Source organism: Rutidosis leptorrhynchoides, chromosome 7 (assembly GCF_046630445.1).
Source record: "Rutidosis leptorrhynchoides isolate AG116_Rl617_1_P2 chromosome 7, CSIRO_AGI_Rlap_v1, whole genome shotgun sequence".
NCBI classification, from domain to species: Eukaryota; Viridiplantae; Streptophyta; class Magnoliopsida; order Asterales; family Asteraceae; genus Rutidosis; species Rutidosis leptorrhynchoides.
Genome location: NC_092339.1, coordinates 54,791,370 through 54,808,448, shown reverse-complemented (window position 1 = coordinate 54,808,448; position 17,079 = coordinate 54,791,370).

The window sequence follows — 17,079 nt, the reverse complement described above, 5'->3', positions numbered from 1 at the left end:
AAGGGCAATATCAAATATACAAGCATGCACAATCCTATTTTCTCGAGCACTAGTCAGGGATACACTATTAGTATATAAAAATTAAATTAGGAGTACTCACGTATCAATATTGAGATTCAATTTTGCAGGAAGGTACGTAGACGCAACGGAGATGACAAACACTAAATTGACCTCACGGGCATACCCATGAACCATACCCATCACCTCCATAGCCATAACTCATAATTTCCTTAGCCCTATCCTACTCATAAAACTTGTCTTGAAATGACTCGCTCATGACCTCGTCGTAATATTTTATGTATAATACTAATAATATCGCTCCTACTAATAATAATAATAAGTTTAATAATAATAATAATAATAAATAATAAATAATAAATAAGTATGTATATGTATATTTAGAGAAAATGAGCTCGAGATAGATAAAAAAAAAAAATTGGTACGCTTGATATATATAGCAATTTGTAAATCTCACCAACTACCTAATCTATCCGTAATTTGGGGCATTATTAAGTTTACATATCATGTGGAAAAAAAAACGTGGGAATGATTATATTATATAATATTTAATATAATATATTTAATTTATATAATTAATTATATATTATATTATATTTACGCTCATGGTACAAATATAATTTTTACAAAAATGACACGGACGTGGTCTCACGACTCATGTACCACTTTCGGTTTTTCGGGCGCACTTTCGTACGTTTAGAAAACTAGCCTTTTACGTTACGCGACGTGTACCTTTATCAAAAATTTAACTTACTCATCAATAAATTACCTTATAAAAAATGTAACTTATAAAATTGAGCATTGTGGTCATTTACTTTTATAAATCAGTGACTCGTTGTTTATCAAAATATTTTATTTTAAATTAAACGTTTTGTGACATGTACCCTTATTATTAATTAGACTTAAATTAATTAAAAACTAACCCACTCAAAGTGTAACTTAATCTTTTGAGTGTTTTGGTCATTTCATTTTATAAATCGATGTCTCGTTATATAACAAAATATATATTTAATCTTATTAGTTTGAATCAAAACGTTTTAAAAATAAAATATATGTACATTTAAAATTTATAAACTTATACATAAGAAATATGTTTGAAATATTTATCTAATAATATAATATTTCACTTTTCAAAATTAATTATATTTGAAAGACCAAAATATATAACATTAAAATCATGTGAATACTAGATATTGTTATATCACCTAACGGTTATGCTCAAAAACTTAATCTGATATAACTTATTTATGCGCCAACATTTACTTTAATTTCTAAAACGCTCTAGTTAATATATCTAATAATAAATCGAATCAATGAACAAGGGTTACTATCTTTTACCTAACTAATATATCTAATATACATATTCACATTCTATATACGTTGCAAGTTATCAACCAAGTGTTATGAAATTCAATCCTCCACTAACTTTTGTCTAACTCCCAATAAGTGATACTTTGTTCTTACTTGTAAATCACTTTACCATTTATTCCGAATACCGTTAAAAGTAAGGGTTTCCTAATTCAAAGTGGACCTCATAACAGAGACTCATAATCATAGTTCAATGTATCCGATAATTCAATCATTTGATATTATCTTTTAATCTGTTGATAAACTTACACCGAACAAATGTGTTTATGTAACATATTATTCATTCAATACCTTGATAGCATTTCCGAGTTCAAAAAAAATAGATCTCATAGCTTATATTCATATTAATTAATCCGTTCAATGTTTTATTAATATATCTCGATTTAATAAGCACACATGTATATGCATATAAATTTATTTACACATAATTGTTCGTGAATCGTTAGGCATGGTCAAAGGGTATTTGATTAAATGAATATAGTTTCAAAACTTTTGGGACTCAACATTACAGATTTTGCTTATCGTGTCGGATATATATAAAGATTAAAGTTTAAATTTGTTCGGAAATTTCCGGGTCATCACATTACCTACCCGTTAAAAGAAATTTCGTCCCGAAATTTGATAGAGATTGTCATGGCTAACAGTAAGAGTGTTTTCATGACGTATATGAACTGATAATTAGAGTTTTATCATCATTGATTAATATAGATAAAATGATTTGTTTTTTTTTTGAAGAGCACGAATGAAGCTATCACTTAAAAGTGAAAATGAATAAAAGTAAGTTTGACTTAACCGGTGTCGTAGTCAAGATTGATTTCCGAAATTTAAGGAATTTAGAAGAAATCTTCAATTTAGATTTGATCCTTCGGTAATTAAGGAGATTCAGATCTTCTTTGATTAAACGCAATAATCTGCTTCGATTGCTCTGTCGAAAATTTTCCTATAAATCCACCCTCTCCATTTCCTTACAACTCACACCTTCTATTCTTTCTTTCTCAATTCCTACTTTAAAGTATTCGTTAATATGCTCCATCCCATCCTGATCCTTGATATACTCCTAACGTTCATGTCTGTCATTCTTCTTTTTAGCCTGCCACCGGAAGAATCCATTTACTTTTATTATACTCTTGGGTTTATAGTGTTTCTAGTTCTCCCATGTCTTTACATTGCTATATGCATTGATATATACGGGTTGTAAATTTCCGGGTTGTTGTTAGATTTTACACTCTCCCTTATATTTCGATATCCCTGCTTCTGTCTTCTATAGTCATCGTCATCCATAGTTAATGCTCTCTTCTATTTGCTGCGGTTTATGCTCCGAATTTCTATTTCAGAGCTTTGTCCTTTCGTTTCTTCTTCTTGCGATTAAATAGCTCTCGTAATGGTCCAGAATTCGTATGTATAGATTTCAGAATGAACATAGTAATTGTTCTAAGAAGGAAATGGTAATGGTAAAATATTGATTTGTTAAATTACCAGAATACCCTGAAAAAGACCGAATCATCAAGAAATATTTTTTTGATATATTTAGAGGTTAAATAGAATGTAAGAGTCGTGTAAATGACACATGATGATGGTATGTCCTGTGAATCATCACGTCCATTAGAAACTCAGCATGAATTACTGTAATATAATGACGTTGATCAAGTGTCATTATATTATATTAACCCATGCATCAGTTCCCAACACCACTTCAAAAACATTCATATTCAAATTTTTCAGAATTTAGAAACTAACACAGTTTCTTTTATGTTGCAGATATTACGGAGAGATAAATGATACTTGATAAGAATAGTTGTGAAAATATCTCCAAAGATATGGAGAATATTTATAATGGAAGATACAAAGATATCTTATAATATTTAAGATATGATGATGATGAAGAATATCTGTCTGTGAAGGTTTAGAATAAGAAGTAAGGTGTTTGCTAACGAGTTCAGCAGGCACTGATTTATTTGGATTCTTTGAAGGCAGATTTAGTACTTGTGATTTGTCCACTGCTTCCTTCATACTTTGCTCAATTCGTTTTCCAGTTCCAAATATTCTCTTTTTCTGAGCTTTACCAGCTCACTATCTTCTATCATCAAACTTTTGGCCGTTCAGACCATCTACCATTTTTATGTTTCCTCTGCATTTAATGCAATAATATCTGAATCATAGATTATCAATCTGAGGTGGATTCAGAAGAATTGTGTTTTAGATGATTAAACACTGGTGGTAATATGGTGGAATATGAAAGGTTTTCCAGTAATAATGACGAAAGGGCAACGTATTTATCGGAATTATAATAAGACTGGTCTGACTGAAAGGTCGAAGTTGCTTTGCTGGAGCTGTGACAAAATTGGCTACTTTGAAAAGGAATCGAAATGTTGTTTTTGCTAATAAATGATAAAGAATTCGACGCGGGTACGTGTTAAACTACGACTTTGGTTTCGAGAGCTTTTCAGGTACAAGACTTCGAATAATGTGCGGTTGGATCATCATCTCGATTGTTCAATGTTTGAAGTGTCTTCCGGAATTTCGAAGGGTTTTAAATGCAGATTGTCATAGTCAATATCCAAATGATGGAATTGTCCTGACTCCCGAATGATTTTCATATTCATCTGAGTGTTACGATTAAAAGTGATGTTCTATCACAGTTTTGAATTCCAAGTATAGTTTTGAAAAATGTAAGGATCTAAGAATAATGATTTCGGTTGTATCTCGAGTTAAATTCTGAAATTCCCAAAATCAGAGCATGTAATTAGATTCAAATGAGTATGGTTGTTTTGATTTCTATAGAAGAATGCATGTTGGTATAGTTGATGATTGTTGGATCCGAATTGAAGGACGTAACATATTAATTGTAATTTAATATATTTCCCGGGTATTACCTACCCGTTAAAAAAAATTTCACAATTAATATTTTGAACAAGAATTTTCATTTCAGTCTTTATGAAAATATATGTGAGTATATTTTCTTCAGATGTAATACAGATTTAATGAGTTTAAAATCACATTAAATTCATTTGATTTTTTTTTTTTGGCTTGAATTAGAAATGAGTAATCTCTAAAACATTAGGAATTACAAAATTTCGCGGAGTATCTCACTAATGTAATCAATACTTCAATATTTATTCTTATTGATATTTCCTTAGTGAAGAATGTTGATGCTTGTGGAATTCTTGCGAACTTCGCAAGGTACGATTGATGTGATATAGAAAATTTTCAGCGCATCAAAGATTAAAGTGTAAAATCAAACATGTTATTGAATAATACACTTGGTTTATTATGAAATAAAATTCATTGAGTTGCAACACAGATTGTGGTTAACAATGATTAAATTTTTAACGAAGAATGTACATCATAGCATATTAGTAATTTGAATTAACCGGATAGTTAAGTTCCATACATAATAGCTTAGTACGAAAAGATTTCTTATGGTTAAACATTTATATATATGTATATATAGGATATACATATAAATTCTTCGAAGGAACTGAGGTAATACTTCATGACTCGTTGATACAATATCCTAGTTATTAATTCGTAATGGTTTCCACAATGATTCTTGAACTGACGGAATATGTGATGTCATAAGTGTTGTTGATTCTGACGATGCTGACGTTACTGACTATACTGGTGATGCTAACGGTACTGTTGCTGCTGATGATACTTTCGGTAACTACTAGCGATGCTTGTATAATAAGTCTAGTTTGTAAATCGCGCACTATTCTTATTAGGGTTTTGATTCTTCCTTGAATCATTTTGGTTCACTCATCTGATTTAGGGTTAGGGTGGAAATAGATAATCTCTAAGACTTTAGAGATTACATAATCACCGTAGAATGTTCTTCTGATGAAGTTATGAATCAATACTTCATCGTTTGTTGTTGTTAGTACTCCTTGGTATCTATGGTGCGTGTGATGTTGATATCCGAGATATAGATTATGATGTTGAGGCGTGTGATGCTGTTGATGTTTAGGGTATCGAGGTTTGCGATGTTGATGCTACTGGTGGTACTGATTATGCTGCTGGTGCTGCTGATGGTGTTTGTAATCCTTGCACCATAAGCTCTAAAGCTATCACACGAGCACGAAGTTCATTAACTTCTGCTAGTATACCGGGATGATTGTCGGTTGGGACGAGCGGATAAATAAAATCTAGAATTTGATATAATATATAATCGTGACGAGATACTCTGGAAATAAGATAGAAGATGGTTTCACGAACAGGTTCGCCGGTAAGTGCTTCAGGTTCATCGCCAATAGGGCAATTTGGTGGATGGAAAGGATCACCTTCTTCTTGTCTCCAATAATTGAGGAGGCTACGAACCCATCCCCATTTCATCCAGAATAGATGATGACTGATTGGTTGATCCATTCCGGTCACACTGTTTTCAGAGCTCGAATGGAAATCCATATCGACATAGCTGTCGAAATCTGAGGAGTTCGAACTGGTTGAGGGATCCATATCGTATGATTAGGGGAGGAATTTTGTTATGAAATAGATTGTAGGATTTAAATTTGGTATTCTTCAATTACATAATTTGCATATGTATATATAACACCAAAATCCCATAAATTACGGAGAATCTTTGAAAGATGTTAGTCAAAGTTCACAGTAACAGATACACTAAGATAAGAATTCGTCTATACACTATTATGCAATAAATGCAGGAAAACGCGTCTAGACTTAAGATGATAAGCAGATAATTTCCTAAGGATGATAAGTAGATGATTTCCGACACAAAATGATAAGCAAAACTTTTGACATGCAGACACGGTCGAAGTCCAGACTCACTAATGCATATTAACAACTAATAGTAAGACACACTAATGCAAGACCTGGTTCGCTAAGACCACCGCTCTGATACCACATGAGACGACCCGACCCAATCCATAGGGACGAATACAATAACATATGATTACATCGCGAGGTACTTGACCTCTAAATGATACATTTTACAAACATTGCATTCATTTTTAAAAGACAATCTTTCATTACATCGAAAGTTGACATGTATGCATACCATTTCATAATATCCAAACTATAAATGACCTAATCTGTCATTTACTTAATAATAATCTTTAATGAACTTCAACGACTCGAATGCAACGTCTTTTGAAATATGTCATGAATGACTCCAAGTAATATCTTTAAAATGAGCTAATGCACAGCGGAAGATCTCTTTCAAACCTGAGAATAAACATGCTTTCAAGTGTCAACCAAAAGGTTGGTGAGTTCATTAGTTTAACTTAAACAATCGTTTCCATCATTTTAATAGACCACAAGATTTCAGATTTCCATTTCTCATAAACATACGTCCCATGCATAGAGACAAAAATATCATTCATATGGATTGAACACCTGGTAACCGACATTAACAATATGCATATATAAGAATATCCCCATCATTCCGGGATCCTCCTTCGGACATGATATAAATTTCGAAGTACTAAAACATCCGGTACTTTGGATGGGGCTTGTTGGGCCCAATAGATCTATCTTTAGAGTTCGCGTCAATTAGGGTGTCTGTTCCCTAATTCTTAGATTACCAGACTTAATAAAAAGGGGCATATTCGATTTCGATCATTCAACCATATAATGTAGTTTTGATTACTTGTGTCTATTTTGTAAAAACATTTATAAAATTTGCGCATGTATTCTCAGCCCAAAAATATAAAGGGTAAAAAGGTAAATGAAACTCACCATACTGTATTTCGTAGTAAAAATACATATAACGTCATTGAACAAGTGCAAGGTTGGCCTCGGATTCACGAACCTATATTAATTATATATATATTTATATGTTGATCAATATTTGTCTAACAATTTAGGCCAAGTCATAGTGTACCACAATCCTAATGCTCGAGTCTGACTCAACAGTATAGTAACATGTTATATTACCCATGCACAGTTAAGATTCTAGTAAAAGGTGACGTGTGAAATAACGTAACACAAATGGTTTCATAATCATAAAATAGTATTTTAGTATTTAGAGAAAGTCAGCACGAAAAAAATTAACTGAAAAGTTAACGGGAAAGTCAAAGTTCAAGGTCAAAAGTCAAAGGTTAAAGTAAAAAGTCAAAGTTTAAAGTAAAAACGAGGTCGCATGCAAAAATACAATAACTTATACAACAAAATGATTTTTCGGTCAAACATGACTAAACGGCCACTTCAGCGATTTTTAGAAAAATTATCGGAACTCCGATTGATAAACGGCCAAAGATAAAAGTTACACATTACCAAAAAGATTAAGCATAAATTTTTACAGAAGTAAACTAAACCTAGACAGCTCGTAGTTGCCAACGCGGTTTCGGCGTTTCAAAGTTAATTTTTTTTTTTCAGCTTTAATAAATTTACAAAAGTGACCGAGTAGCCTACTTTGGAGATTTTTAGAAAATTCCTCGAAATTCGGATTGACAAACGGTCAAAGCCTTCAAATTCTCGTTACCACAAAGATATAACATGATTTTTGGCAAAAGTAAACACACATTAGGCCGACCATGACAATCGATACAAAACTGACATTTTTAATAAAAAATTTCAGCTCTTTTTAGAATTTTAAAATGTGACCAAACAGTCAACTTTGACGATTTTTAGAAAAATCGTCGAGACTCGAATTGACAAACGGCCAGAGTCGTTTGTTAGATCTTACAGCAAAGAATTCAGTGGTATTTTTGTTTTAATCTGAAACAACGCAGATCAGCGTGAATTTCAGTTTCCGTATCGACGTTTCATCAAAATTTACAAAACCTCTTTTATCCATAACTTGACAACCGTTCAACGAAACGAGACGTGCTTTATATGAAAATTCATCTACTCGACTAGTAGAATCCAAATAACCACTTTTTATTACCCAGAAAATTAGTTCACTAATTATCATTAGCAATCTTAATTACGAAATTAATTGTTTAATTCATAACTTTCTAACCGTTCATCGAATCCATTCGATATCTAAATGAAAAGTTCTTAATTTTTCGCTAGCTTTCCAATGACATGCATATCTTATACCTTATTTCATCCCTAGTATAACAACCTTTAAGATTCAACATAACCTATCTAAGGGCAATATCAAATATACAAGCATGCACAATCCTATTTTCTCGAGCACTAGTCAGGGATACACTATTAGTATATAAAAATTAAATTAGGAGTACTCACGTATCAATATTGAGATTCAATTTTGCAGGAAGGTACGTAGACGCAACGGAGATGACAAACACTAAATTGACCTCACGGGCATACCCATGAACCATACCCATCACCTCCATAGCCATAACTCATAATTTCCTTAGCCCTATCCTACTCATAAAACTTGTCTTGAAATGACTCGCTCATGACCTCGTCGTAATATTTTATGTATAATACTAATAATATCGCTCCTACTAATAATAATAATAAGTTTAATAATAATAATAATAATAAATAATAAATAATAAATAAGTATGTATATGTATATTTAGAGAAAATGAGCTCGAGATAGATAAAAAAAAAAAATTGGTACGCTTGATATATATAGCAATTTGTAAATCTCACCAACTACCTAATCTATCCGTAATTTGGGGCATTATTAAGTTTACATATCATGTGGAAAAAAAAACGTGGGAATGATTATATTATATAATATTTAATATAATATATTTAATTTATATAATTAATTATATATTATATTATATTTACGCTCATGGTACAAATATAATTTTTACAAAAATGACACGGACGTGGTCTCACGACTCATGTACCACTTTCGGTTTTTCGGGCGCACTTTCGTACGTTTAGAAAACTAGCCTTTTACGTTACGCGACGTGTACCTTTATCAAAAATTTAACTTACTCATCAATAAATTACCTTATAAAAAATGTAACTTATAAAATTGAGCATTGTGGTCATTTACTTTTATAAATCAGTGACTCGTTGTTTATCAAAATATTTTATTTTAAATTAAACGTTTTGTGACATGTACCCTTATTATTAATTAGACTTAAATTAATTAAAAACTAACCCACTCAAAGTGTAACTTAATCTTTTGAGTGTTTTGGTCATTTCATTTTATAAATCGATGTCTCGTTATATAACAAAATATATATTTAATCTTATTAGTTTGAATCAAAACGTTTTAAAAATAAAATATATGTACATTTAAAATTTATAAACTTATACATAAGAAATATGTTTGAAATATTTATCTAATAATATAATATTTCACTTTTCAAAATTAATTATATTTGAAAGACCAAAATATATAACATTAAAATCATGTGAATACTAGATATTGTTATATCACCTAACGGTTATGCTCAAAAACTTAATCTGATATAACTTATTTATGCGCCAACATTTACTTTAATTTCTAAAACGCTCTAGTTAATATATCTAATAATAAATCGAATCAATGAACAAGGGTTACTATCTTTTACCTAACTAATATATCTAATATACATATTCACATTCTATATACGTTGCAAGTTATCAACCAAGTGTTATGAAATTCAATCCTCCACTAACTTTTGTCTAACTCCCAATAAGTGATACTTTGTTCTTACTTGTAAATCACTTTACCATTTATTCCGAATACCGTTAAAAGTAAGGGTTTCCTAATTCAAAGTGGACCTCATAACAGAGACTCATAATCATAGTTCAATGTATCCGATAATTCAATCATTTGATATTATCTTTTAATCTGTTGATAAACTTACACCGAACAAATGTGTTTATGTAACATATTATTCATTCAATACCTTGATAGCATTTCCGAGTTCAAAAAAAATAGATCTCATAGCTTATATTCATATTAATTAATCCGTTCAATGTTTTATTAATATATCTCGATTTAATAAGCACACATGTATATGCATATAAATTTATTTACACATAATTGTTCGTGAATCGTTAGGCATGGTCAAAGGGTATTTGATTAAATGAATATAGTTTCAAAACTTTTGGGACTCAACATTACAGATTTTGCTTATCGTGTCGGATATATATAAAGATTAAAGTTTAAATTTGTTCGGAAATTTCCGGGTCATCACACAAGATACCAATTGTTAAGGTTCGATGGAATGCTCGTAGAGGACCCGAGTTTACCTGGGAGTGTGAAGATCAGATGAAGAAGAAATACCCGCATCTATTTCCAGAAGATTCGTCAACACCTTCAACAGCTTAAAATTTCGGGACGAAATTTATTTAACGGGTAGGTACTGTAGTGACCCGAACTTTTCCATGTTTATATATATTAATTGAGATTGATATTTACATGATTAAATGTTTCCAACATGTTAAGCAATCAAACTTGTTAAGACTTAATTAATTGAAATATGTTTCATATAGACAATTGACCACCCAAGTTGACCGGTGATTCACGAACGTTAAAACTTGTAAAAACTATATGATGACATATATATGGATATATATATAGTTAACATGTTACTATGATAAGTAAACATATCATTAAGTATATTAACAATGAACTACATATGTAAAAACAAGACTACTAACTTAATGATTTTTAAACGAGACATATATGTAACGATTATCGTTGTAAAGACATTTAATGTATATATATCATATTAAGAGATATTCATACATGATAATATCATGATAATATAATAATTTAAAATCTCATTTGATATTATAAACATTGGGTTAACAACATTTAACAAGATCGTTAACCTAAAGGTTTCAAAACAACACTTACATGTAACGACTAACGATGACTTAACGACTCAGTTAAAATGTATATACATGTAGTGTTTTAATATGTATTTATACACTTTTGAAAGACTTCAATACACTTATCAAAATACTTCTACTTAACAAAAATTCTTACAATTACATCCTCGTTCAGTTTCATCAACAATTCTACTCGTATGCACCCGTATTCGTGCTCGTACAATACACAGCTTTTAGATGTATGTACTATTGGTATATACACTCCAATGATCAGATCTTAGCAGCCCATGTGAGTCACCTAACACATGTGGGAACCATCATTTGGCAACTAGCATGAAATATCTCATAAAATTACAAAATATGAGTAATCATTCATTACTTATTTACATGAAAACAAAATTACATATCCTTTATATCTAATCCATACACCAACGACCAAAAACACCTACAAACACTTTCATTCTTCAATTTTCTTCATCTAATTGATCTCTCTCAAGTTCTATCTTCAAGTTCTAAGTGCTCTTCATATATTCTACAAGTTCTAGTTACATAAAATCAAGAATACTTTCAAGTTTGCTAGCTCACTTCCAATCTTGTAAGGTGATCATCCAACCTCAAGAAATCTTTGTTTCTTACAGTATATTATCATTCTAATACAAGGTAATAATCATATTCAAACTTTGGTTCAATTTCTATAACTATAACAATCTTATTTCAAGTGATGATCTTACTTGAACTTGTTTTCGTGTCATGATTCTGCTTCAAGAACTTCGAGCCATCCAAGGATCCGTTGAAGCTAGACCCATTTTTCTATTTTCCAGTAGGTTTATCCAAGGAACTTAAGGTAGTAATGATGTTCATAACATCATTCGATTCATACATATAAAGCTATCTTATTCGAAGGTTTAAACTTGTAATCACTAGAACATAGTTTAGTTAATTCTAAACTTGTTCGCAAACAAAAGTTAATCCTTCTAACTTGACTTTTAAAATCAATTAAACAAATGTTCTATATCTATATGATATGCTAACTTAATGATTTAAAACCTGAAAACACGAAAAACACCGTAAAACCGGATTTACGCCGTCGTAGTAACACCGCGGGCTGTTTTGGGTTAGTTAATTAAAACCTATGATAAACTTTGATTTAAAAGTTGTTATTCTGAGAAAATGATTTTTATTATGAACATGAAACTATATCCAAAAATTATGGTTAAACTCAAAGTGGAAGTATGTTTTCTAAAATGGTCATCTAGACGTCGTTCTTTCGACTGAAATGACTACCTTTACAAAAACGACTTGTAACTTATTTTTCCGACGATAAACCTATACTTTTTCTGTTTATATTCATAAAATAGAGTTCAATATGAAACCATAGCAATTTGATTCACTCAAAACGGATTTAAAATGAAGAAGTTATGGGTAAAACAAAATTGGATAATTTTTCTCATTTTAGCTACGTGAAAATTGGTAACAAATCTATTCCAACCATAACTTAATCAACTTGTATTGTATATTATGTAATCTTGAGATACCATAGACACGTATACAATGTTTCGACCTATCATGTCGACACATCTATATATATTTCGGAACAACCATAGACACTCTATATGTGAATGTTGGAGTTAGCTATACAGGGTTGAGGTTGATTCCAAAATATATATAGATTGAGTTGTGATCAATACTGAGATACGTATACACTGGGTCATGGATTGATTCAAAATAATATTTATCGATTTATTTCTGTACATCTAACTGTGGACAACTAGTTGTAGGTTACTAACGAGGACAGCTGACTTAATAAACTTAAAACATCAAAATATATTAAAAGTGTTGTAAATATATTTTGAACACACTTTGATATATATGTATATATTGTTATAGGTTCGTGAATCAACCAGTGGCCAAGTCTTACTTCCCGACGAAGTAAAAATCTGTGAAAGTGAGTTATAGTCCCACTTTTAAAATCTAATATTTTTGGGATGAGAATACATGCAGGTTTTATAAATGATTTACAAAATAGACACAAGTACGTGAAACTACATTCTATGGTTGAATTATCGAAATTGAATATGCCCCTTTTTATTAAGTCTGGTAATCTAAGAATTAGGGAACAGACACCCTAATTGACGCGAATCCTAAAGATAAATCTATTGGGCATAACAAACCCCATCCAAAGTACCGGATGCTTTAGTACTTCGAAATTTATATCATATCCGAAGGGTGTCCCGGAATGATGGGGATATTCTTATATATGCATCTTGTTAATGTCGGTTACCAGGTGTTCACCATATGAATGACTTTTATCTCTATGTATGGGATGTGTATTGAAATATGAAATCTTGTGGTCTATTATTATGATTTGATATATATAGGTTAAACCTATAACTCACCAACATTTTTGTTGACGTTTTAAGCATGTTTATTCTCAGGTGATTATTAAGAGCTTCCGCTGTCGCATACTTAAATAAGGACGAGATTTGGAGTCCATGCTTGTATGATATTGTGTAAAAACTGCATTCAAGAAACTTATTTTGTTGTAACATATTTGTATTGTAAACCATTATGTAATGGTCGTGTGTAAACAGGATATTTTAGATTATCATTATTTGATAATCTACGTAAAGCTTTTTAAACCTTTATTGATGAAATAAAGGTTATGGTTTGTTTTAAAATGAATGCAGTCTTTGAAAAACGTCTCATATAGAGGTCAAAACCTCGCAACGAAATCAATTAATATGGAACGTTTTTAATCAATAAGAACGGGACATTTCATCTGAGCTGAACCTAACAACAATAGGTTCAAACAGGAAACTACAACTTGTGCACACAACTGTTAAGCAACTACCACTACGAACAACTGTCCCTACAACTAGCATGGAAACTCTACAATGATCATTATTACAACATATCTACTAAGCATGGCAACTAAAACAGTATAACATAGTAGCACAACTTGCCACTCTATACTACACCCGGAGATAATCCCACTCACCGATTACCAGCAACTGAAGGCACTCAGAATTCTAATCTTACTGAGCCTTCTCTTCGTCCTTATCACCTGAGAATAGACATAACACAGTCAGTAATCATGTCTTGATAACAACCCGACAACAACACAACAACACAACAATACTAAAACCAACACTTAATCACTTTACAACTGGTCTGTCAACCGTACGAGAAACACCATCACACGCACGTTTGAGAACACTCAACCGTGCGGTTGACAACTCACTCGTACGTTTGGTCTATGACCAAACATCCAACAATGACTCACCTGATCCGTACGGTTCACTACACGAGTGACCAGTGACTCGTACAAGTCACATCTCAACCGTACGTATCATCACAATCAAAACATAAGTTCCCATCACCACTCACTCGTACGGTTCGCCACACGGTTGACTACCTCAACCGTACGAGTGAAGGCTCACTCGTGCGAGTGATGAAGAACAACAGCAACAACTATTTATATGGGTTTTAAACTAAAAGCACAACATCAAACATTAATACATACACTAAATCAACACCTATAAACATGTAATCACTATATGATAAGTCTACATCATAATTTCAACCCATAACGACACTCAATAGCGTGCAAAACAAGGCATACACCCTAAAACCCCTTTTTCTGACAAAAATAAAGTTTTTTCCAGTTTTTTAAAAGTTTACCATTGGAAATAATTTTTCATTACGATTCCAACGATATTTGATTCATCAAAAACGGAGCTACGGTTTGAAAGTTATGACCAAAACAAGTTTCCACAAATCTGACCCTGTACTCACACGTGTGACTGAGGCCACACTCATGCGAGTGAGTCCTCACATGCGTGGTTGACCCTCAAAAGTGTGGTCACTTTACGAGTGACCTGTCAAAAGCGTGGGTGCTGATGAACACCTACAGCTTGCTATTTTCGCGTTTTTTGACCCCAAAACATGATTTTTGCTCAATCTGATCATGAAACCACTTCAAAAATATCATATAACAACTATAGAACATATATCTAATAACAATTAACACTAACAAACACAATTCATCAAGATTCAAGCATCAAAACTCACTTTTTATTCAAGAACACAAAAACCCAATTCTTAAGAAATCAAAAAATGATTCAATCTTACAAACCTGGATAGATGATCACTAAGAAGTAACAATTCAATCCTTAAAGCTTATTGATCCAATTCCATACTTGAATTAGATTAGGGTTTGAGAGTGATAAATGTTAGGTACGGTGTTCTTGATTTATTTTGGGAAAAATGGAAGAATAGTCTGGAAACAGGCTTATAAATGGGTTAAAAACCCATACCCCATAATACACGGGTATTTATCAGTTATCTGATATCTTTCATACTTCGTTAGGAGGCCCTAACGGAGTCCAAATTCAACAAACGAACCTGTCCTATGACCCTTGTCACTAACTGGTCTCAACTAAACAACCAAATAATTATAAACATATATTTATTAAAATCACTAATTACGCCATACCTAAGGGTACAATGGTCATTTCAACTAGGCCCAAAACGCGGGTGTTACAAATATACCCTCCTTAAAAGAGATTCCGTCCTCGGAATCGGGTCAACTATGGTCAACAAAACCCCAAAATTGTTACTCAAACCGCCAAAACACACGGTTAACTTTATCGATCTTATCCCCGATACCGACAATATCCACCACAATTGCATAGGAAAATGAGATTCTTGACGTCAATACACTCCCGATACAAAATTAGTTGTCACAATCTTCATCGATCAACGTCCTTTAATCCACTTAAGCCTACAAATTACACGATCAAGTTAAATAATCAGAGTAAATTCATGTTTCTACCCCATTCTGTATCATAAATTTCACGATCTGTCATCCAATTCAACTCTTTATACAGTCCACTTTTCACAATTATCCAAAGCTTAGCAATAGAATTAGTCATCATGCTAAAATCTATACCTATGTCCATGGAATTGTCACGTAAGCCAACAGAACTACACAGATTATTCGTCTCATGTCCAGTCACATCACAATCCAGTATAGCACAGGCCACCTAATTTTCCTTCAGCTTCCCGAAAATTCCGTATGATTTATCATAATATACTTCTGTTGGCCAGACACAAGCATATTATCCTAAATCATACCTTCATTCTGAGTTGCTCGAAACGGAAAAATTCTACTGTCTCATTCACTAACTTATGTCCAATCAATCTCCTCAATAAGCATCGGTAATTAATTTAACTACTTTATGACTAATCAATCACACCATCTGTCCAATCATAGTTACTCAAACCTTGTCTATCAATCATCCAAATATAATCTATCAACCAGATCATACATCCAACAAGCTTAGGAAATACCATCATAACAATCATACTCATGCCACTATCCAACAACTTCATGTCGTCCAAAAGTCCACTACACAAACATACTCAACGCATCTCTATCCAAGTCACAGTTCTCAATCCCAAAAAGTCAACCTAAGGGTCACCCTTACCCCCACAAAGCACACAAGGTCGCAACCAAACATAAACAACATAACCCAACAAAATAAATCTTACACTACAATCAAGATCTACTAATCTAACACACATACATATATGCACAATCATATACATGTATATAACTAAACAATACGAGGATTTTGAAGCATACCTGTATTCACATCATATTCAACATCTGCATCTGCAACCATCTGATAAGCTCTTGTTGTTGCCGTAGGTGGATTCTTTCTTTTCTGCCCAACTGGAGAACCAGAAGATCAACCTACTGATCTCGACTGCGCTCCTGGCCCAGCCTCAGAACCTGATCCTCTTACATATGGACACTGAGCTGACCTATGCCCCACTTGATGATATTTCCAACATACATCCTCTTGGAACGAACACATCCGAATCACGTGCCCCACAATACCACATCTCAAACATCTTTTGGTTGAATATGAACAAGGACCACTATGAGATGATCTACAACTATAACCCTAAGAATTGTGACTTGATGCTGACCCACTCTGTTCTGACCTAGTTTTCTGTTTCAACCTAACAGAC